Consider the following 25,124-nt stretch of genomic DNA (forward strand, 5'->3'; position numbering starts at 1 on the left):
CCTGTCCTCCTCAACAAAAATCACTGATTCAATCATTCATTCAATCGTATTTATTGAGTGCTTACTGTGTGCAAGACCATTGCACTAAGTGCTTGGGAAGTACAAATTGGCAGCATATAGAGTTGGTCCCTACCCAACAACAGGCTCACAGTCTAGTGGCCTCTCATCAGAGAAAAGCTCATGAAAAGCAGCGTGGCTTGGTGGAAGGAGAACACGCTTGGGAGTCAGAGATAATGGGTTCTAATCTCAGCTCCAAAACTTGTCAGCTGTGTTACTTTGGGCAAGTAACTGAACTTCTCTGTGCCCTCAGTTACCTCATCTGTAAAATGGAAATTAAGGCTGTGAGCCCCACATGGGACAATCTGATAACCTTGTATCTAACCCAGAGTTTAGAACAGTGCTTGGCACGTAGTAAGAGATTAACAAATACCATAATTATTATCATTATTCTTTATCTGCTTCGAGTGGCAGTGTCGAATACATCGCTCACTTCAGCTGATGCCAAGCTGAGACAATGGAATGAGGAATGAGTACCACACCCAATTCTTCCAGAACGCGCTGGAAACGTGTGTTCATTGCTGTACTGGTCACTCCCTGGAGCTTAGTACAGCGCTCTGCACACTGTAAGCACTCAATAAATACGATTGACATTTGACATTTGGGCTAGAACTTTAGGGAACTCAACAATGTTGCTCAACAACACAAGACCGAGTAAAGGATTGTCAGAATAAGTGGATGCAGACTCAGTGTCAACACTGTACTGCATTGTGAGATTTCCCACTATAAGGTTTTGTACAAACACAACTCTGGCATGTAGGAAAAGTTGGTGCATGATGGGCAACGGCATATGAAATAGCCACAAGGGGGCAATATAAGATAGAATTTGAAGGCAACAGCTTCTATTATCATTTGGAGAATTCTTCGTAATGAGCCCAGGACTTAGTCATATGTGGAAAATTCGCAGTTAATACAAAGCTGAATTTTGAATAAGGTCTTTGCTAGATAAGTCCCAAGAGCACAACACGGTCACTTCCATTAACTTACTGTGTGATCTCGACCTTCATGTTTTCCCTTCTGAAATGAAATGCATATAGAATTACGTTTCTGCCTTAAAATTACATCAGTATGTCTTCGGATTTTTGGATTTAAAATGTTCACGGCAAATCATCTCATCATTATCACTTCAATATTTATTTTGTATATCTATTATTCATCTAGCATTCTACTTATATATTTAGTCATGGTTTTATTTCATTTTATTTTCAATTGTATCTGTGGCTATTGGGAAGGAAAGACCAGGAAAAGGCCAGAAAAGGGGGGTTTAGTGAGGGAATACCTCTAGGAAGAGGGGGTGTTTTTGTAGGAGGGCCCTCAATGTAAGGAGAGCTGTGGTTTGGTGATTTTGAGAGAAAAGAGCATTTCACGCAGAATAGAGAGCTTGGGTAATGTGTTGGAGATAGGAGAGTAAAGAGAGAGATACAGTAGGAAGTTAGTTCGAGAGAAATAAAGAAATTACTGTCCCCTACCCTTCAAAGCCTTATTTAAGGAACATCTTCTCCAAGAAGCCTTCCCTGACTAAGCCTTCCTTCTCTTCTCTCACTTCCTTCTACATCACTCTGGCTTGTTCCCTTCATTCATTCCCCTTCACAGCCCCACATCATTTCTGTACATTGCAGTGATTTATATTTCATTTATTTATTTAGTAATATTATCTGTCTTCCCCTCTAGACTGTAAGCTCATTGTGGGCAGGGAATGTATCTGTTTACTGTAGTATTTTACTCTCCCAAGCTCTTAGTACAGTGCTTTGCACAAAGTAAGTCCTCAATGAATACAATTGAATGAAAAAAGCAGAAAACGAAGAAGATGTCTTCTGAAGGGACTTGAGTGCCCACAAAAAGTTACCTTCAGAAAATACTTTTGCCCCATGCAGAATCAGCTAGAGTAAGTAGTAAACACTCTTAAACAAAAGGATGGACCAAATACCCCTAAGAAAATCTATGCTCTTCCTTAATAATGATAATAATAATAATAATGGCATTTTTTAAGCAGTTACTATGTGCGAAGCACCGTACTGAGTACTGGGGTGGGATACAGACAAATCAGGTCAGGCACAGTCCCTGTCCCACGTGTGGCTCACAGTCTCAATCCCCATTTTACAGATGAGGGAACTCAGACTCAGAGAAGTGAAGTGACTTGCACATGGTCACAAAGCAGACAGGTGGCAAAGCCGGGCTCTATCCACTACGCCATGCTGTTTCCCTTTCACTCCCACTGTATGCATGCTATGCTGCTTGCATATTTAATCCCATTAGACTGAATGCTCCCTGAGATTATGCACTATTTCTTCTACATCTACTGAAGTTCACAAAGTGTGTAGCCCAATGATCTCTATGCAGTAGGCACACAATAAATGCTTCTGAGTTGAAATAACAATGATGATGATGAAGTTGCTACTGCTACTGGTGATTGTAGTAACGTAGGGAATGAGAAGGGTGATGGAAAATTCCATTTTACGTCCAAATCTGCCCACGGTAAATCTAATAAGAATCATTAGTAATGAAAGTATTTACTGAGTGCCCACTGGGCATAATGCACTGTCCTGCAACTGCCAATATGATGTTAGGCCATGCTAGAAGTGGGTGGCCTAGTAAGAGCATGGGATTAGTGGCAGGAAATACCTGGGCTCTAATCCTAGCTCTGCCAATTATCTGCAGGGTGACCTTGGTAAGTCGCTTAATTTATCTGTGTCTCAGTTACCTCATCTGTAAAATGTGGATTAAGACTGATCCCCATAAGAGACACGATCTTCTTCTTCTATGGTATTTGTTAAGCACTTACTATGTGCCAGCCATCGTACTAAGCACCAAGATAAATGAAAGCTAGTCAGGTTGGACACAGTCCCTGTCCCACATGGGGCTCACACTCTAAATCTTCACTTTACAGATGAAGTAACTGAGGGACAGAGAAGTTAAGCGACTTGCCCAAGGTCCATATCTGAAAAGTAGCAAAGCTGGAATCACAATCCTGTTCATTCTGACTAGGAGACCCATGCTTTATCCATTGGTCAATGCTGCTTTCTACTAGCTTGTATTTATCCCAGCTTAGTATAGTGCCTGGCATATAGTAAGTGCTTAATGAATAGAATAAAAAATTAAAATCATATCTCCTTCCCTGAGTAACCTCTCATTTCCCCAACTATTGGCCCTCCCTTTTGTGCCACCTAGGCACTTGAGTCTGTACCTTTTAAACACTATTCACCCCAATTCCACAACCCTTATTTTTATATCTTTATATTCTGCAGCTTCCCATATCTGGAATTTAGTTTAATGTCTATCTCCTCTATTAGATTGTTAGCCCTTTGAAAGCAAGAATCATTCATTCATTCATTCAGTCATATTTATTGAGCACTTACTGTATACAGAGCACTGTACTAAGTGCTTTCATTCATTCAGTTGTATTTATTAAGCACTTACTGTTTACAGAGCACTTTACTAAATGCTTGGAAAGTACAATTCGGCAAAAGAGACAATCCCTACCCAACAATACAGCAATAAAGAGAGATTATATCTATAATTCTATTTATTTTGATGGTATTGACTGTCTGCTTCCCCCATCTAGACTGTGAGCCCTTTGTTGGGTAGAGACTGTCTCTGTTGCCGAATTGTACTTTCCAAGCGCTTAGTACAGTGCTCTGCACACAGTAAGCTCTCAATAAATGCAATTGAATGAATGAATGAAGATATATTTCCTCCCCACACTGGGCTCACAGTCTAGAGGCGGGGAAACAAACATCAATACAAGTAAGCGGGCATAAATATGTCTAACATCTCTTTTGTTTTATGCTCTCCCGAGTCCTTAGCACAGTGCTCTGCACACAGTAATTGCTCAATAAATCCAGCTGTTGGATTAATTAATAATCCTCAGTCCACAGTTATTGCAAAACATCTCAGGAAGTGCCTTGAGTTCATAGAAGCAACATGATCTAGAAGAAAGAGCATGGGCTGGGTGTTAGAGGACCCGAGTTCTAATACCAGGTCTTCCAAAAGCCTGCTGTGTGCCTTTGGGTAACTCACTTATCTTCTCGGTGTCTCAGTTACCTCATCTGTAAAATGGAAATTAAGACGGTGAGCCCCCCATGGGACAGGGACTGTGTCCAACCTGATTACCTTGTATCTAACCCAGTGCTTAGAAGAGTGCTTGGGACATAGCACTTAATAAGTACTGTAATAATAATGAATCAATATAATTTAATATAATTTATAATATAATTATTATTACAACAGGTGAGTTAACTGAGGCATAGAGAAGTGAAGTGACTTGCCCAAGGTCACACAGCAGACAAGGGGCAGAAACGGAATTAGAACCCATGACCTTCTTTTTGACTCCCAGACCTATGCTCTCTCCACTACGTCATGCTGCTTCTAACTGCGTGAGAAAATACATATAACTGAGTTGGTTGCCCACAACAAACTTATTACATTACACCGTTTCTCTGGTATAATGTCTATGAAATCACATGACATCATATTCACAGAAGCAGCATGGCTTAGTGGAAAGAGCAGAGGCTTGGGGGTCACAGGTCATGGGTTCTAATCCCAGCTCTGCCACTAATCAGCTGTGTAACTTTGGGCAAGAAACTTAACTTCTCTGTGTGTCCGCTACCTCATCTGTAAAACGGGGATTGATAATGATAATAATAATTGTGGTATTTGTTAAGCGCTTACTATGTGACAAACACTGCACTAAGCGCTGGGGTGGTACAAGTAAATCGGGTTGGACACAGTCCCTGTCCCACGTGGGGCTCACAATCTCATTCCCCATTTTACAGATGAGGGAACTGAGGCCCAGAAAAGTGCAGTGACTAGCTCAAGGTCATATGGCAAACATGTGGCAGGACTGGGATTAGAGTCTGTGACCTTCTGACTCCCAGGCCTGTGCTTACCTTGTGTCTACCCCAGCACTTAGAACAGTGCAGGGCACAAAGTAAGCCCTTAGCAAATATCGTCATTGTTATTATTAGTATTTATTATTATTATTATTTGATTCGATGTTTGGTATTTTTGTACTGTTAGGGACCGACCTATTCTCAAGGCCTCTAAAAATACAATGAATTCTCACCTTCCCAGAGTGGTTTCAGAGTGATAGTGTGCAAAAGCAGGGTACTGACTAAGTGGACCCATTGGTTTCTCTTCTGGCTATGGAATTGTAGAATTCTCTCATGGTAAGAAGGCAATAGAGAAGATATTTTTAAACTATACCCTCTTGAGCTTGGACAGTGCTATCCCTAGTTTCCCTTGATTTTCCTATAAAGACAACAATGTTTTCCCACTATCAAGAACTTGCCTCCAAGGAGCCCATATTGTGAAAAAGTGTTATATAACTTTTCTCACCAAATCTACAGAGGTGCAGAGCAACGTTAACCTCATCCCATCTGTTCAGGTGTGATCACTGAGCCCTTCAACGGCAGAATCAAAACCCTTAGCTCCTAATCCACTGCTTCTGCCATTAACCTATCCTTCCAAACAAACTGTTCCTTGCACTTCCTTGGCTCTACATTGAGCATAATTAAAAGTTAGGTTTTCAGAGGATGCTAAGTTCACCAGATCATAAAACTTGTAATTACACCACAAATAATTACGAGTAATGAACTACCCCAATTACAGACTTCCATGGAAAGCAACTTGGAGCTAAAGAATCCTTTAGCAGAATTAATTTCTGATTTCTCTTTCTTCTAACTGCATAAAAACATATTTCCTAGACTCACTCTTTGTTTATCTTAAAAAGGCACCTCAGGCTTTCTTTGCTGTCCATCCTCACTGCTGACATCAGCAGTGTTAAGATGCCAACAAGCAAGCTTAATTTAAGATTGCAAGAGCTCATGCTTTACAAGCTTAGGCTGACATTTTTGGGCTCATGTATTTAATCCGCCAGGTAAGAAATTTTTTCTTATTAATACTTTGGCTAAAAAAAGAGGATGGAATCACTGAATCAATGACTCAATCAGAGAAGCAGCATGGCCTACTGGATAGAGCAAAGGCCTGGAAGTCAGAAGGATCACTTTATTTTTTTTAAGTGATTTATTAAGCACTTACTATGTTACAAGTACTATACTAAGCACTGGGGTAGACACTAGCTAATCAGGTTGAACACAGTCCCTGTCCCACAAGGGGTTCACAGTCTTAATCCCCATTTTACAGATGAGGCACAGGGAAGTTAAGTGACTTATCCAAGGCCACATAGCAGACAAGTGGTGCAGCCAGGTTTTGAACCCAGGACCTTCTGACTCCTGTCTCGTGCTCTATCCACTAAACCACAGTGCTCCTCCAGGACCTGAGTTATAATCCTGGCTCTACCACCTGTCTTCTGTGTGACTTCGGGCAAGACAGTTAAGTTCTCTATGCCTCCGTTACCTCATATGTAAAAGGAGGATTGAGACTGTGAGCCCTACCTAGGACAGGGAGTATGTCCCACTTAATTATCTTATATCAATCCCAGTGCTCACTACCGAGCCTGGTATGCAGTAAGCACTTAACAAATACCATAATTAAAACTCAACCAATCAATCATTTTCATTGAGTGCTGACTGTGTGCATAGCACTGTACTAAGTACTTGGAAGAGTACAATATTGTAGGGTTAGTTGATATGTTCCCTGTCCATTAGGAGCATATCTTCAATCATTTCTTTTCCAAGTTCTACTTAGGATTTGATTCGGGACAGAAAATAAAGGACAAAATATAGTTAATGAGATCAATTTTTACAAGACTGGAAAATTTGGTCAAGTTCTCAAAGAAGAGGTAGTGAAATTCGTGGCATTAAATTGACCTTTCGTGAATTAGTAATGGCTGGAAATATTTCTGGGAAGGCTTTTCCATATACAAAATCAATCAATCAATTGCATTTATTGCATTCTTACTGTGCTCAGAGCACTGTACTAAGTGCTTGATAAAGACAAAGTCTTCGGTAGCACACTTCAGATTAAACCTGTTAGTCAAGAGAGAAATAAATTATGTCGGGAGCCATAGGTGGGAGCCCAGGAGAAGAAATTTTCCATCTTGAAAGGCCAGTTAGCTTTTATTTCTTTTCACTAGACAGAGTCACAGCAACTTCAGTGTTAATTTCTTAACCATGCTTTGAGTCAGCTAACTAGCTTAGCTAGCTATTTATTAAAGTTATTTTCTCTTCTATTAAGAAAGGAGATTCAGGATGTCACGAAATCTAGCACAGAAAATGAATCATTTAATAATAAATATTTGAAATTTCCAAAATTGAACAGCCCAGTTTCAGGTTGAAATCACTTATATTTGAAAAATGTAAAATTTAACAATAACGTATAGCTTGTATCCTGTTCCTGTAAGGTAGACAACAATCTAGAAGTCATAGATTAGATGTTGTATTAGAGAGTCCTCTCTCTGGTTTTAGCATAAAGTACTGAACAACTGGGGGAAATTGGAATCATAGATGAATGATGAAATCAAGCACCCTGGAATTATCAGATTTAACTGGTGTAAATTTTATAGTATGCTTCAATTTTAAATATCATTTCTCATTTTAGAAATGAAAATATGTGAGGCCTTTGCTACATCTCGGCCACAGAGATTTTGCTGTATTAATAAAATACAGTCCACTTACTGCTTTCTGTTCAGCATTATTTAAGCACTTTATATGTTGCTAATTGTATCAGCCTACCAGATCCCAGTTTGTGAAGTATACAGGAGCAGTGCCAGTAGGTCAGTCTATAATATTTCTTGGATGCTTACTGTGTGAAGAGCACTGTACTAAGCGTTTGAGAGAGTATATTATATCAATAAACAGGGACATTTCCTTCCTTTCAACGATCTTAGAGTCTAGCGGTGCTATAGTCTATAATTCCTAGAGCTTTCTTCATTGGATGAACCTGATTCTGCCATGAGGGTGGTAGAAAAAATGAGTATTTTAGAGCGACACCTAAGAAGACATTCCATAAACAGGTGAGGCTGGGCTTGCGATTTCTGCCCTGGGCCTGTTCCAGGACATTACGTGATTAGCGTTTGGCACGTTAGCAGGGAAAGAAACATTTGGGAGTATGGCTGGGAGAGGAAGAGGACACTTGTTACCAGCTATCCTTGCCCCACTTCCTCCCCTCACCCTGAATGGACTTCTTAATGTGTCTCAGAAAGTTGACCTGGGAAAGAGTAAAGGGCATGGCAACACCCACTGTGATTATACAGGAGTGATTCTGTGCTTGAACAGGTGATAGTAATAGTAGGGAAGGGGTATTAAATGAGCAAACACTCATTGTACTATCTGTATATATCTGTAATTTATTCATTTATCTATTTATTTATTTATATTAATGTCTGTCTCCCCCACTAAACTTAGAGCTCATCATGGTCAGGAATGTGCCTGTTTGCTGTAATATTGTACTCTCCCAAGCACTTAGTACAGTGCTTTGCACATATTAAGCGCCGAATAAATACAATCAAGTGAATGAATGAATTGTACTAAGTGTTTGAGGCATTCAAAGCAAGGAGGTTACCCGTTCCCAGCCCAATATATAATCAATCATATGTTGAGTCCTATTACTCCCTATCGAGAAGCCCAGAACTATGTGAAGTCACTCAAGCATATTTCATTCAATCGTATTTATTGAGTGCTTATTGTGTTCATGACACTATACTAAGCTTTTGGGAGAGTGCAACCTAGCAATAAACAGACACATTCTCTGCCCATAATGAGTTTACAGCCTGGAGGAGAAGTGGCCCTCTGTGGTTTTAAGCAAAGGGAAGGATACTTAATCTTACCCCATTGTAATCACCTTGAGGAGTTGGATGTATCTTTCAATTTTTCTAAGGGATTCTCAAGTTCCTAGTAAACTGGCCTAGACTTAGTGCTCATTCATTCATTCAATCGTATTTATTGAGAACTTACTGTATATAGAGCACTGTACTAAGCGCTTGGAAAGTACAATTTGGCAACAGAAAGAAGCAATCGTTATCCAACAACCGGCTCACAGTCTAGAAGAGAGAAGACAGATGACAAAACAAAACAAGTAGACAGGCATCAATAGCACTAAAATAGATAGAATTATACATATATATCTCATTAATAAAATAAATAGAATAATAAATATCTACATATATGCACATGTGGGATGGGGTAGACCAGAGGAAAAGGGGGGCTTAGTCTGAGAAGGCCTCCTGGAGGAGGTGAGTTTTCAGTACAACTTTGAAGGGGGAAAGAGAGCTAGTTTGGTAGATATGTGGTGGGAGGTCATTCCAGTCCAGAGGTAGGATGTAGGCCAGGGGCTAACGACAGAACAGGTGAGAACACTCGTTTGCACAGTGAGGAGGTTAGCAGCAGAGGAGCAGAGTGTGCAGTCTGGACTGGTGAAGGAGAGAAGGGAAGTGAGGTAGGAGGGGGCAAGGTGATGGAGCACTTTGAAGCCAATAGTGATAGGTTTTTGTTTCATACGAAGGACGATAGGCAACCACTGGAGATTTGTTGAGGAGGGGGGTGACATGTCCAGAGCATTTCTGTAGAAAGATAATCCAGTGCTCAATAACACTGCTTCTGATTTAGTGCACATGGTGCACTTCCAGGCCCCATTAACTGTACATGGTTGCATTTGGGGTGGTAATTGTGATGATATTGGGTCCTCCGTCCCTTCTCCCCTTTAGCTTTAAATTTCCCAGCTACCAGATCCTTTAGCATCTCCAAGGATCAGACAAGGGGCCAGGATGGTTTTCTGGAATTGTTACAAAACCACAGGAGCTGTCAATCAGTTGATCAATCAGCGGTGTTTATTGAGTTCTTACTGTGTACAGAGTACTGCACCAAGAGGTTGGACAATACAATTTAGTAATGAAGAGAGACAATCCGGCCCACACTCTTAATCTCCATTTTACAGATGAGAGAATTGAGGCACAGTGACGTTAAGTGACTTGCCCAAGATCACACAGCTGGCATGTGGCAGCGTGAGGATTAGAACCCAGGTCTTTCTGATGCACAGGCCTGTGCTCTAACCTTTATACCACACTGCCTACTATCTAGATTGCTGTATAGATTGAGGGTGCATGTATTTGTGTACTTGGGAGAAGCTGAACTGTTTTAGAGAGAACAATAAGGAGATGGGTGGTGATAGCTTTCACTTTTACTTTCAAGGATTTTACTAAGAGGCTTCTCTGTGCCTCAGGTACCTCATCTGAAAAATGGGGATTAAGACTATGAATCCCATTTGGGATATGCAGTGTGTCCAACCGAGTTATCCTGTATTTACCCCAGTGCTTAGTATAGTGCCTGGCACATAATAAATACATAACAAATGCCATAAAAATGGTCCAGCAAGCCAGCACAGAGCACTCAGTACCTCATTTGAATGTCAGAGTTCGGAGTGGAAGTTAGCTCAGATACTTGGATGATGCATGTGCTCCTGGTTCATGAAAGCAGGTTCAACGAAGAGCTGGGGGTCATCAAGAACCCAACGATGGTCTGCCCCCCTCCCAGAGACACTACACCTACTGGGACCCTGCTCTGGAGGAAAGTCAAGAATCCTGTAGGTGGTCCTCTCAGGAAAAAGGTAAAAGACCATAGGCCCTCAGTAAAGAACATGTGAGCTGAATGCCAGGGTGTTTGAGTGAGCCTCAGAGATTATTCAGCCAATAGGAAGCTTCCCTCAGGAATTTGGCTGGGAATACAGCATAGCCTGTTGGGAAGAGTCTGAGCCTGGATATAGACAGATCCAGGAGATTCAGAGATTGCTCCCAACTGCCATTCCCATTCCTCACCTTCTCCCTTCCTTTCCTCCACCACCAACCCTTCCCCTCACCCCGTACCCAGGATCCCTCTGTACCAGCGCCAACTCTCAACTCCTCCCTCCCAGCCCCCAACCTCCCCCCTCCACGCCCCCACCCCATCCCAGTTCTCCTTTCTCATCGCCACCCCTATTCCCATTCTCCCCGCCCAGGCCCCCACCAACTCATCCCAATCCAAACCCTCCCCAACCCTCGCACCCTTCCCCCTCCCTCCACAGCTGCTGCCAAGTGTAGCCTCTGGAACCCACGCGCCATTACAAGTAAGTTCCCTTTCATCCTGGACCTATTCCTTCCCAGCTCTCTACTCCTCTTCACCCTAACTGAAACATGGCTGTCTCCGGACTACAAGGTCTCTTCTGCTGCTCTCTCCAGTGGAGGCCTCTTCTTCTCCCACTCCCCCAGACTCACCAGAAAAGGAGGAGGTGTAGGTTTCCTTCTCGCCCCCCAATATCACTCTCACACTATCCCTCCTTCCCCTTCCCTTTCCTTCCCTTCCTTTGAAGCCCACATTATTCGCCTCTACCACCCACTCCGGATTCTTGTAGTCATCATCTACCGTCCCGCCCCCGGCGCCACCTCCAACTTCTTTAACGATTTTGACCCCTTCCTTCATTCCTTCACCTTCATTCTCTCCTTTTCATTGCCCACTCTGATCCTCGGAGATTCAACACCCACATGGATATCCCAGGTGACTCCTCTGCCACCCACCTTCTATCTCTCCTTTATGCTACCAACCTCCTACTCCACCCCACCTTGCCCACTCAACAACTTGGTCACAGCCTCGACCTTATCATCTCCTACCGCTGCACTATCTCCACCCTCAGCAACTTGGAAAGCCCTCTCTCTGATCATAACCCTCTCACCTGCCTCCTTACTCACACTCCTCTCCCCTGTAAATCTTTATTACTACCTCACAGAGACCTCCGCTTTCTTGACCCTATCCACCTTTCTGAGCGCCTCACACCCAACCTCCCCTCCCTTTCCTCTCTACCCAATCTCGATGATCAGATTACTGTTCTCAACTCTAACCTCTTTACTCAGCTCGACTCACTCTCTCCCCTTTCCCTTCGTCACTCCTGTACCACTTACCCACAGCCCTGGATCACAGCCACTGTCCGCCTCCTTTGCTCTTATGCTCGAGCTCCTGAACGCTGCTGGCAAAAGTCTAAACACCAAGGCAACCTCGTTCACTTCAAGTTTATCATTTCCTGCCTTACCTCTGCCCTCTCCTCTGCCGGACAAAACTATTTCTCTTCCATTATTGACACCCATGCCTATCATCCACGTCAGCTCTTACGTACATTTAACTCCCTTCTCAGGCCCCCTCTTGCTCCCCCTCCTCCTTCCCTCATCCCCAAATATCTGGCCTCCTACTTCATTAGTAAAATTAACTCCATCAGGTCTGAGCTCCCCAAAGTCACTCCTCCCCCTTCTCTAACCCCCCCGGCTCTCAGCTCTCTCCGCTACTCTCCCATCCTTCCCAGCAGTATCTTCAGTTGAGATCTCCTCCCTCCTCTCAAGTGCTACTCCGGCCACCTGTGCTTCTGACCCCATTCCCTCTCATTTTATGAAATCTCTCGCCCCATCCCTCCTCCTCTCCTTAACTTCAATCTTCAACTGCTCACTCTCCACTGGTTCCTTCCCCTCTGCCTTCAAACATGCCAACGTCTCCCCCATCCTAAAAAACCCGTCTTGACCCACCTCCCCTTCTAGTTATCGCCCTATCTCCCTCCTACGATTTCTTTCCAAACTCCTTGAACGAGTATTCTACACCTGCTGTCTCGAATTCCTCAACGCCAACTCTCTCCTCGACCCCCTCCAATCTGGCTTCATACATTACACTGAAACTGCCCTCATAAAGGTCACCAAGGACCTCCTGCTTGCCAAATCCAACAGCCCCTTCTCTAACCTAATCCTCCTCGACCTCTCAGCTGCCTTCGACACTGTGGACCCCCCCCCCTTATCCTCAACATGCTATCCAACTTTGGCTTCACAGACTCTGTCCTCTCCTGGTTCTCCTCTTATCTCTCCGGCCGTTCATTCTCAGTCTCTTTTCGGGCTCCCCCTCCCCTCCTATCCCTTTACTGTAGGGGTTCCTCAAGGGTCAGTTCTTGATCCCCTTCTGTTCTCTATCTACACTCATTCCCTTGGTCAACTCATTCGCTCCCACGGCTTCAACTATCACTTCTACACTGATGACACCCAAATCTACATCTCTGTTCCGTCTCTCTCTCTCTCCCTTCAGGCTCGTATCTCCTCCTGCCTTCAAGACATTCCATTTGGATGTCTGCCCGCCGTCTAAAACTCAATACGTCCAAAACTGAACTCCTTATTTTCCCTCCCAAACCCTGCACTCTCCCTGACGTTCCCATCACTGTTGATGGCACTACCATCCTTCCCATCTCACAAGCCCGCAATCTTGGTGTCGTCCTAGACTCTGCTTTCTCGTCCACCCCTCACATCTAATCCGTCACCAAAAACTGCCGTTCTCACCTCCGCAACATAGCCAAGATCTGCCCTTTCCTCTCCATCTAAACTGCTACCCTGCTGGTTCAATCTCTCATCCTATCCCGACAGGATTACTGCATCAGCCTCCTCTTTGATCTCCCATCCTCCTGTCTCTCCCCACTTCAATCTATACTTCACGCTGCTGCCCGGATCATCTTTGTGCAGAAATGCTCTGGGCATATTACTCCCCTCCTTAAAAATCTCCAGTGGCTACCAGTCAACCTAGGCATCAGGCAAAAACTCCTCACTCTCGGCTTCAAGGCTCTCCATCATCTCGCCCCCTCCTACCTCACCTCCCTTCTTTCCTTGTACAGCCTAGCCCGCACCCTCTGCTCCTCGCCGCTAACCTCCTAACTGTGCCTCGTTATCGCTTGTCCAGCCATCGACCCCCAGCCCACGTCCCCCCCCCCCCGCCATGGCCTGGAATGCCCTCCCCCTGCACATCTGCCAAGCTAGCTCTCTTCCTCCCTTCAAAGCCCTACTGAGAGCTCACCTCCTCCAGTAGGCCTTCCCAGACTGAGCCCCCTCCTTCATTTCCCCCTCCCCATACCCCCGCCCTACCTCCTTCCCCTCCCCATAGCACCTGTATATATGTTTGTACAGATTTATTACTCTATTTATTGTACTTGTACATATTTACTATTCTATTTATTTTATTTTGTTAATATATTTTGTTTTGTTGTCTGTCTCCCCCTTCTAGACTGTGAGCCCGTTGTTGGGTAGGGACCGTCTATATATGTTACCAACTTGTACTTCCCAAGCGCTTAGTACAGTGCTCTGCACACAGTAAGCGCTCAATAAATATGATTGAATGAATGAATGAATTCAGCCTCCAGTTCTGACACTGGCCTGCTATATGACTTTGGGGAAGCTGCATAGCTTCTCTGTTCCTCAGATACCTCAGCTATAAAGTGGCGAGTAGATAGATAGTTCTGCCTTCCCCTTAGATAACGGATATTGTTTGGAACAGAGACTGCCCTATCTGATTATCTTGTAGTTATCCCAGCACTTAGAGTAAGTGGTTAATAAATGCTACAATAATTATTATGCAACCCTGGTTGTGGGGTGTGTGTGTGTTTGTATGTGTGTGTATGTGTGTGTGTGTGTGCGTTTGTGTGTATGTGTGCATGTATGAGAAAGAACGAGAGAGAGAGGAGAGTTGAGGTACCTGCTTTTAGAACATTCCCATGATTACATAACTTTGGAGCGTCCAGCTCTCTTTGATACAAGTTCCTTGTGATGACTTACCTGGAAATGCTGGGAAAAATCCATGGCTATGTGATGTGAGTCTCACAAGGGGCTCACAAACTTTTCATTAGAAATCCATCTTTTGCCACTTCATATTCGTATTTGCAATAACTCTGCCTTCTCTTCAAATCACTGACACTACTTCTCCCCATGACTCCCTTTGTCACTGCACCCAACAACTATTCCAGACGTTAAATTCCTTCCTGAAGTCTCAGTGTTCCAACACTCTCAATGACCTTGTCAACTACTTTGTTGTCAAAATTGAAGCCATCAGGAATGAGAAGCAGCATGGCTTATTGGAAAGACCGTGGACTTGTGAGTCCGAGGGCGTGGATTCTAATCTCAACTCTGGCACTTGTCTGCTGTGTGACCTTGGGTAAGTCACTTAACTTCTCTTTGCATCAGTTCCCTCATCTGTAAAATATGGATTAAGACTGTGAGCCCCACGTGGGACAACCTGATTACCTTGTATCTACCCCAGCATTTAGAACAGTGCTTGGCACATATGGCTTAGTGGAAAGATCCCGGGCTTGGGAGTCAGAGGACGTGGGTTCTAATCCTGCCTCAGCCACCTGTCTGCTGTGTGACCTTGGGCAAGTCACTTAATTTATCTGTGCCTCAGTTACCTCATCTGTGAAATGAAGATTAAGACTATGAGCTTCACATGGAATAACCTGATGACCTTGTATACATTTACTCATTCAATCGTATTTATCAGTGCTTAGAACAGTGCTTTGCACATAGTAAGCGCTTAATATATGCTATTAATAGTAGTAGTAGTAAGCACTTAACAAATACCATTATTATCATTATTATTATTATAATTATTATTATTAACATTAAATTCCCAAAATTTCCCTATCATCTTCCCAACTCTCTTTAACCCCATTTCCACTTACAAATTTAAGTAGAGGAAAGTGTATGTTTAAAACTGTCCTGCTCCTACCCATTCCTAGTAACTTTCAGAAACTCCCTGCTCTAATCTCCAGGACTGATTTAAATGAAATTATACTTTTACTTCTCCATTTCACAAGGTTCAGAAACGAAATCAAAGTACACATGAAATAAATACAAGCCATCTTCAGAACTCCTTGTAATATGGAATTAAAGAATAAAGGCTAAAGTCAACAATAGCTATTCTTGCCTCAGATGGGTAGAGAATAGACCTGGAATAAGGACAGCAGGTAGGGAAATGTTCTGCATGGTCCTTTCTTATTCTCCTTTTTTAAAAATAGTATTTGTTAAGCACTTACTATGTGACAAATACTGTTCTACTTTCTGGGGTAGGTACAAGTTAATTAAGTCTGACACAATCCCTGTCCACATGGGGCTCACAGTCTAAGTAGGAGGGAGAACAAGTTTCCCCATTGTACAGTTGAGGAAACTGATGCAAAGAGAAGTGAAGCGACTTGCCCAAGGTCATACAGCAGACAACTGGCAGTGCTGGAATTTGAATCCAGGTCTTTCTGAATCCCAGGCTTGTGATTTTCTTACTAGGCCACACTTCTCCCTACTAGGTCAAATTCCTTCTCTTCTGCTGAGCAACTATTAGCTGGCTTGGTAGGTTTGCCTAAAGTCAGGGGTGCAGATTTTACCTTTCAAGAAGAGGGGATCTCTTCACCTTCTTCTTGATGGGTTACCTGTCTTGATAAGGTGGACAGAGGGATATTGGTACCACACCTGCTATCTGATTTATGGAATACCTTTTGGAAAGATTTGCTGAAATTTCACGTGAGCTCCATTCATTCATTAATTCATTCAATCATATTTATTGAGAGTTTACTGTGGGCAGAACACTGTACTAAGCGCTTGGGCAGTACAAGTCGGCAACCTATAGAGACGGTCCCTACCCAACAATGGGCTCACCGCCTAGAAGGCAGAGACAGACAACAAAACAAAACATGTAGACAAGTGTCAAAATCGTCAGAACAAGCAGAATTAAAGCTATATGCACATCATTAACAAAATAAATGGAATAGTAAATATGTACAAGTAAAATAGAGTAATAGATCTGTACAAATATATACAAGTTCTGTGGGGAGGGGAAGGAGGTAGGGCAGGAGGGATGGAGAGGAGGAGAGGAAAAAGGGGGCTCAGTCTGGGAAGGCCTCCTGAAGGAGGTGAGCTCTCAGTAGGGTTTTGAAGGGAGGAAGAGAGATAGCTTGGTGGATGTGTGGAGGAGGGCATTCCAGGCCAGGGGAAGGACGTGGGCCGGGGGTCGAAGGTGGGACGGGTGAGAATGAGGCACAGTGAGGACGTTAGCGGCAGAGGAGCAGAGGATGCGGGCTGGGCTGTAGAAGAAGAGAAGGGAGGTGAGGTAGGAGGGGACGAGGTGTTGGAGAGCCTTGAAGCCGAGAGTGAGGAGTTTTTCCCTGATTCGTAGGTTGACAGGCAACCACTGGAGATTTTTGAGGAGGGGAGTGACATGCCCAGAGCGTTTCTGTACAAAGATAATCCGGGCAGCTGAGTGAAGTATAGACTGAAGTGGGGAGAGACAGGAGGATGGGAGATCAGAGAGGAGGCTGATGCCGTAATCCAGTCGGGATAGGATGAGAGATAGAACCAGCAAGGTAGCCGTTTGGATGGAGAGGAAAGGGCGGATCCTGGCGATGTTGTGGAAGTGAGACTGGCAGGTAAGGGCAAACAGTGGCCTCCTGTCCTGGGTTTTTTATGGTATTTGTTCAGCACTTGCCATGAGCCAGGCACTGTACTAAGCACTAGAGTAGACACAAGCTAATCAGTTGGACATAGTCTTAGTCTTAATCACATGGGGCTCACAGTCTTAATCTACATTTTACAGATGAAGTAACTGAGGCACAGAGAAGTGAAGTGACTTGCCCAAGTTCACACAGCAGCAAATGGCAGGTGGGATTAGAAACCAGGTCCTTCTGACTTTCAGGTCCATACTCTAAGCACTAGGTCATGCTGATTCTCCTGGGAAAAGGGAGGCAAGGTAGAGAAGCTGGGCGAGGAGATAAAAGGGAGTAGGCAAAATATCGCTTTGATAAATTCCTTTGGGGACTCTGTGATATAATTAGATTAAACTCAGATGTAGACAAGATCCCATTTCAGTCATTTATCCTTTGAACTACAGTATAACATGAGAGTTCTGGACTGCCATAATAGCATTCAATGGAGATAGTCCTGTAGGAGATAAAGTACTACAGGAGATCCTGAAAATGGTGTTCAAAGTCCCATAGAACAAGAAAATACATTTTCCTAGCATAATGCAAATTAGATGATAATGTCTATGAAAATGTTCATTTTTCACAGTAACATATAATGGAAAATATTAATCTGTTAAATTGAAGACTACAAGAATATGGACATTTTGTAGATGCATTCAAAGACTACATTTGTTTCTTTGAAAATGAGTCAGAAATGTTTCCACTATTTAAAAGCATTGCTTTCAGGATTTGGCGTTCAAAGGAAATTTGTTCTGCACTCTCAATGTTCTAAACATTTTTATTATGCATTGATTTGCAATCCCTGTGTGGTCATGTTTGTGGGACAGTTGCAATTGTACATGACTGTTGATCATGCATTTCTAGACTAACTACTTGTTAATATTTCTCTCTCCTCATCTCCCTTTGCAATTAGATCCCAAAAGATTTTAATAATTATGTTCCTTATTCATCAGTTGTATTTAATGAGTGCTTACTATGTGCAGAACACTGTACTTGGGAGAGTCCAGTACAATGGAATGGACAGGCATGCCCTGCCCACAATGACTTTACAGTCTAGAGGGTGAAACAGACATTAATATAAAAAATATATAATTTAAAGATACGTACATAAGCGCTGTGTGGTTGAGGATGGAGCAAATATCGAATGTCAAAGGTCACAGATTCAAGTGCATAGACGATGCAGAAGGGAGAAGGACCCAGGGGAAAAAGGACTTAATTGGGAGAGGCTTCTTAAATGTTTATTAATTGTCAAACACCATGTAAAGTACTGGTCTAGAAATGGTGAATACGCTAGGAAAATCAGAAATCATGTGCTTCTTGCTGTAGTTTCCTACCTCTTGATGTATCTTAAAGATTAATAATAATAATAATGATGATTATGGTATTTGTTAAGCACTTAATATGTGCTAAGCACTGCTCTAAACTCTGGGTAGATACAGGGTAATCAGGTTGTCACACGTGGTGCTGACAGTCTTAATTCCCATTTTACAGATGAGGTAACTGAGAAACTGAGACACAGAGAAGTTAAATGGCTTGTCCAAGATCACACATCAGGCAAGTAGCAGAACTAGGATAAGAATCCACATCCTCTGACTCCGAAGCTCATGCTCTTTTCACTAAGCCACGTGCTTCTAAGTATTAAGATAAAGTATTCCTACGTTAACACTTTTTTATTAACCAACTAAATTCACTGTGACACTTTCCCATCTAGAAACTTTGTAAGTGTAGCCTTCACTTCCGTGTTCCTCAGGCTATAAAATAGAGAGTTAAGCATAGGGATGACAAGAGTGTAAAACACAGAAACCTTCTAATTGTACTTCCAGAAATCCCCTATCCTAGGCTGTCACAGGTACATGAAGAATAATGCACTACAGAAGATGGTGACTACTTTGAGGTGAGAGGCACAGGTGGAGAAAGCTTTGCACCTTTCTTCAAAAGAAGGAATATTCAGGATGGAAACCACGATGCAAACATAGGAGAGACGAGGATGGTCAAAAGAGAACTGGAGAGATTTAAGGAAGAGAAAATCAAAAGCTGATTCTTCTTTGCAAGAGTATCGGAACAGGAGAGGGCCAGAAGTGGTGGATCAGCACAGTAGAAATGATAACAGATGTTGGAATCACAGAAGGAGAGCTGGAAAGTCAGGACAGTCTGGATCACGGAGTACAGGAATCCATAGGTGTAAACTTCAATCACCAGCTCTTTACAAAACTTCTTGGTCATAAAAGCCATGTAAATCAGGAATTTACAGATGGCCATGTAGAGGCCATAGGCCATGGTAGCCAATAGCAAACACTCTGTGGTGGAGAAAGCACTTGAGAAATGCATCTGGAGAAAACATCCAGCCAAGGAAATGTTTTTTCTTTCTTCCTTAAAATGTCTTGCAGCATCTTGGGAGCTACAGAGGAAGAGTAGTAGCGATCAATGAATGTCAGGTGGCTGAGGAAATAGTACATGGGAGTGTGAATTTGGGAGCTGACCTGGATTAAAAGAACCATCATCAGATTTCCTACCAAAATAATGAGAAAAATAACTAAAAACATCACAAAGAGCAGCAGCTGAAGTTCAGGATGACGCGAGTATCCCATGAGGACAAATTCAGTCATGGTGGAATAATTTCCTCTGGCCATTTTGGTTTGAAATGTTCCTTTAGTGTAATAAGAACAAAAACATATGATAACATATCCATCAAGATGAGATAATTGCTTTCTCACTGCCTCAGCAAGAACATAATAATAATGGTAGTATTTGTTAAGAGTTTACTACATGACAAGCACTGTACTAAGCACTGAGGTATATTCAAGGGAATTGAATTGGACACAGTCCCTGTCCCACATAAGGCTCACAGTCTTAATCCCAATTTTTCAGATGAGATAACTGAGGCACAGAGAAGTAAAGCGACTTGCCCAAGTTCACAGAGCAGACATGTGGCAGAGCCAGGATTAGAAGCCAGGTCCTTCTGACTCCCAGGCCTGTTCTCTATCCTCTAGAACCGCTGCTTCTTTACTTACTACTCACTTATTCACTATCCCTCACTCTCACCTCAGCACAACACGAACTCCTTACTCATGCTGTCTCTCGTACATGGAGCTTCTTCCCAATCCATATCTGACAGCTCACCACTTTCTCCATTTCTAATGCCCTACTAAAATCACATCTCCAGGAACCTTCCTAGACTAAGCTCTCATACCACCACTCTATTTTTCCTTTCTACTGCCTCTGCCATACACTTAGTCCCACCCTACATCCTCACCCTCATAGCATTTATGTACATATCTTTATACTCAGTGGCTACCTCAACCATTAATTTTTTAAAGGCCTGATTCCCTCATTAGACTATAAGCTTCTTGTGGGTAAGGATTGTATCTACTAAGGCTATTGTATTGTACTTTTCCGAGAGCTCAAGTAAGAGCTGAATGAATACCATTCCTGGTTGATTGTAATTGAACTCCTGAGGATTATAGGTCACCACTGGTGACATTCTTTCAGTAGTATTTATTGAATCCCTCCTGGATGGAGACCACTATTTTAAGTGATAGGGTGAGTATCATACAAACGAAAGACATCATCCCTACTCTTGAAATCTAACGGGAGAGACAGAAAGACATAATTACTGTGTATTTTCAATCCTCATATACAACAGGATGGACTGAAAACATATTGAAAGATGTCCTGACATAATCTTAGCATTTAATGTAATCACTAAAAATCAGTGTCAATATCCTTAAAGTTTTAAGACCGGAATATATATATATATATAAATATGTATATAAATATGAATAAATGTATATAAATTAGGAGAATTTGTTTTTCTAAATATAATCAATTGCTTAATTTTTTTACAAGTATATTATCACTGGGTGATCAGTATTGTTCTGTGAACCACAGAGCTACACTTTTTAATTGGACTTAATTTATCTCCCTTTTATCACCCCATAGTTTTTTGGAGCTCATGGTTTCTCCTAGAAAGGAAAATACGAGGAGAGTTTGAGTGTGCTGGTATACCCGTTGTCATACTACAGTTTGCTTTGGCACTGGGTCCTTATTTCCTTTCTACTCTATATTCATTGATTTCCCCCTTTTACACAAAGCTTTAGTCAGAGATAGCAGAACAAAGATACTGTTCCTGTTTGTGAAAGTTAGAATGATGTTATCAGATCTCTTTGCAGCAGGTAGTCTGCCTAAAGGGAAACACAAAACAATCAATTAATTAGTAGCATTTATTGAGCACCTACTATATACAGGGTACTATACAAAATGTGCAGGGAGTATAATATAATTAATAGACATCACCCCTACTCTCAAGGAGTTTACAGTATATTGGGGAAAACAGGCACTTAAATTATAGATCTTGTCTCATTTTGGAGGGTGACGGTAAATATTGACAAAGTCCCAGGGTCTCATTTAATAACCGTGCTATTTGTTAAGTGCTTACTGTGTACTAGGCAGTGTACTAAGCGCTGGGGTGGATCCAAGCAAAATAAAGGTTGAATCCCTGTCCCACATGGGGCTCACAGTCTCAATCCCCATTTTACAGATGAGGGAACTGAAGCACAGAGAACTGAAGTGACCTGCCCAAGGTCATAAACCAGACAAGTGCTGGAGCCAGGATTAAAACTCACTACCTTCTGCCTCCCAGGCCCCTGCTCCATTTTATAAGTCTCCTCCACATTTTAGCATATCCTCACTGCTTTAAGCTAATGTTAAATTAATTGCAGTTAACCTTACGTCCTTGGGAAGTCTTTAAAGTAAACACACGTCTAACCAAAGCAAAAATTAGTAACTGATCCATCTTTGCTCTACAGGCAACAAGTAGCAACAGCCATTAAAATCTATGTGACTTACCAATGGACTCCTAGGTGCCCCTCCCTGAGGAAAGTTACCATGTTACCAAAGTTACTATGTGACGTACCAATCATCCAACAAAAAAGGAGATATGGTATTACAAAACTAGTTGTAATGCAGTCACCTTGGTTTAATTCCAGTGAGCAAAATGGACAGCTCCTTTGCTCATTGGAAAGCTATATTTCTCTATTAGGCACCAGAAAACCTTTAAGTTTTTTATAATGAAAAAGAATAATGAGTCTGTTATCCTGTTTTATTTTGGAGTTTACCTTGTACCAAGGGAACGGTTTATTCAGCGTTGGTGGTGTGCTATATTCAGAGCTTGTAAGGATCTTTTGCATTGAGTTTAAATATCCTTGGGAATTAACATCCTTGAAAACACCTCGGTATGTAATACTACATCAGTATATGATGTTTTTCACTATCAGATATCAATATTCGTGGTTCATGTTTTCATGCAAGTACTTGTATGAAATGAGGAAATGAAGGTGAAGGATCCTAAACTGGCTGTGGAAGCATGAAACGAAACTATTGCACCCCTCCAGTGAGCTCTGGATGTCCCTTGAATGTGGATGGAATAAAGCATGTCTTTATAGGAACAAGGGCAAATTATGTGATCATGGCTCTCATTTACAATCTGGAAAAGAAGGACTCAGCTATTCAAGTTAAAAACCCCAGATGTAAGTGTGAAAGCAATATAAATTATCTTTCTCCCACTCTTGCACATTTAACAATTTAAACTATAAGAATAGTATAACTTTAAAAGTCAGCTCAGAGTCCTTGATAAAGGATGGAAAATAAATATCAGCTTCAGCAGTGTAGGGAGAAATCTATATTTAGTTGACTCTCTCCTTATATAAGTTATAATTTGGAATGCATGATTGTAATATTCCACCTGTCCTTCTATTTCACTGATTCACCTTAGTTCAATATATAACATTCTAAAAGGGTTGTCTTTCTCTCAGGGTTGTCGTTCTCTAAGCAAAGTTCACAGGCCTGATGCTATTAAGTCCCCCCCCGCATATATATATATATATATATATATATATATAAAACCTTTAATGAAAATTTCATTCATCAACTGTAAACTGGAACTATTTTAGGAAATTGCTGAGTCTGTATTAGCTAATAATTCAAGTCCTCCGACTCCTTTGATCTCAGACATGGGGCTTTTTCAGGAAAATGTTATGTATTGGACTTGAAATTTCCAGATAATTGAGGCTAAAGTACCCCCTAAATATCTGAATGATTTGGATAATTTGCTACTATCCACAAACCAAAGACTAAAAAATGGCATTTAACTCACTCACAGTACTCAGATTCCACCCAAAGCAAATATTTCCTTTCATCATAAATAAAATATTAGGGAAGCAGCGTGGCTCAGTGGAAGGAGCACGGGCTTGGGGCTCAGAGGTCATGTGTTCAAATCCCGGCCCCGCCACTTGTCAGCTGTGTGAGTTTGGGCAAGTCACTTTACTTCTCTGTGCCCCAGTTACCTCATCTGTAAAATGGGGTTGAGACTGTGAGCACCACGTGTGATAACCTGATGACCTTGTATCTACCTCAGCGCTTATAACAGTGCTTCGCACATAGTAAGCGCTTAATAAATACCATTATTATTATTATTATTATTATTATTATTATCATAGATAATAATATTATGTCCCAAGGAAATTCCCCCAAATAACTTTTTTATGGTATTTGTTTAGTGCTTACTGTGCCGAGGTAGATACAAGCTGATCAGGTTGGACACAGTCCATATCCCACTTAGAGTCACAGTCTTAATCCCTATTTTGAAGATGAGGTAACTGAGGCAGAGAGGAATTAAGTGATTAGCCCATGGTCATGCAGCAGACAACTGGAGAAGCCGGGGTAGAACCCAAGTTATTCTGACTTCAAGGTTTATGCTCTATCCACTAGGCAACACTACTGCTTCCCTCATTCCCTTATTGGACCTAGGGAAAAGTCCATAATCCTCATAGATATGAAAGGGTGTTTTTGAAAATGAACTATGAAACATCTGCTTACATACTGACAATGCTCCTGAACTCACTAAGGTTGTCCTTTAACCAATGTTTCTTTAATTTGGGCACAAAGTTTGATCAGCAAAACCTCTGAGTTTCTGACACGAATTGAATCTTTAGGTCAAGGTTCTGCTTAGTGAAGGGACTTCATTAGCAGAAACCGAAAACCGGTAGGAGAAAATAGTTTCTTCCCTGACATGAGCCTATGGAGAAAATATTTCATGTCACAATTATTTGCCTCTCACAGTCTATTGCTAACTTCTTTTGTGGAAAAACCAAAGGGATTTTATGTAGTACATATTGTTTTTCCACTTTATAAAGCCCCTCAAAGATGAGAGCTTGAGTCAGAGTATTCATCGACACCGATCTACAGTTTCATCTGGCAAGAGGAAACAGTATACTTACATGTACTTGTGGAGGTTTTACAGCCTAATGTGGTTTTGCGAAAATAAATTCCTTGCTGATGAAAGGTATGAGTTCTGAAAGGATCGAGAAGCAGCAAGCCTAGTGGAAAGACCCCAGAACTGGTAGGCAGAGGGCCTGTGTTCCAATCCCAACTCTAGCACTTGTCAGGTTTGTGATCTTGGGCACTTCTCTGGGCCTCAGTTGCCTCATCTGTAAAATGGGGATTCAATTCCCATTCCCCCTCTTACTTAGATTATGAGCCCCATGTAGTACAGGGTCTGTGTTCAACATGACTGTCTTGTCTCTACTCCAGCACTTAGTACAATGCTAGGCACATAATAAGTGCTTAACAAGTAGCACAATTATTATGTTTTAGTTATCATTAAAAGACAGTAAATACAAGTGATTGATTGATTGAATAGTCTTGGAATATAGGTTGGGTGTGGGGTTTAAGATCCAGTAACTATGTAGAGCCTTAAGAGTCACCCAGGAAGCTTCAAATACAACCAAAGAGGTTCATCACTGGCATAGAATTTAATCTGTCACGATTAGAAAATGAATCCGCACTAGATGCATTCACATACGCAGTGTTCATGTTCTTCTCTGATGCATGTT

General features: G+C 42.0%; 1 pseudogene; it reads right to left on the reverse strand.

The window, feature by feature from the left end:
• Positions 1 to 18,922: 18,922 nt before the first annotated feature.
• Positions 18,923 to 19,841, reverse strand: LOC119924219 (annotated as a pseudogene).
• Between the last annotated feature and the right edge of the window lie 5,283 nt (positions 19,842 to 25,124).

This window comes from Tachyglossus aculeatus, unplaced genomic scaffold, assembly GCF_015852505.1.
Source record: "Tachyglossus aculeatus isolate mTacAcu1 unplaced genomic scaffold, mTacAcu1.pri scaffold_88_arrow_ctg1, whole genome shotgun sequence".
NCBI classification, from domain to species: Eukaryota; Metazoa; Chordata; class Mammalia; order Monotremata; family Tachyglossidae; genus Tachyglossus; species Tachyglossus aculeatus.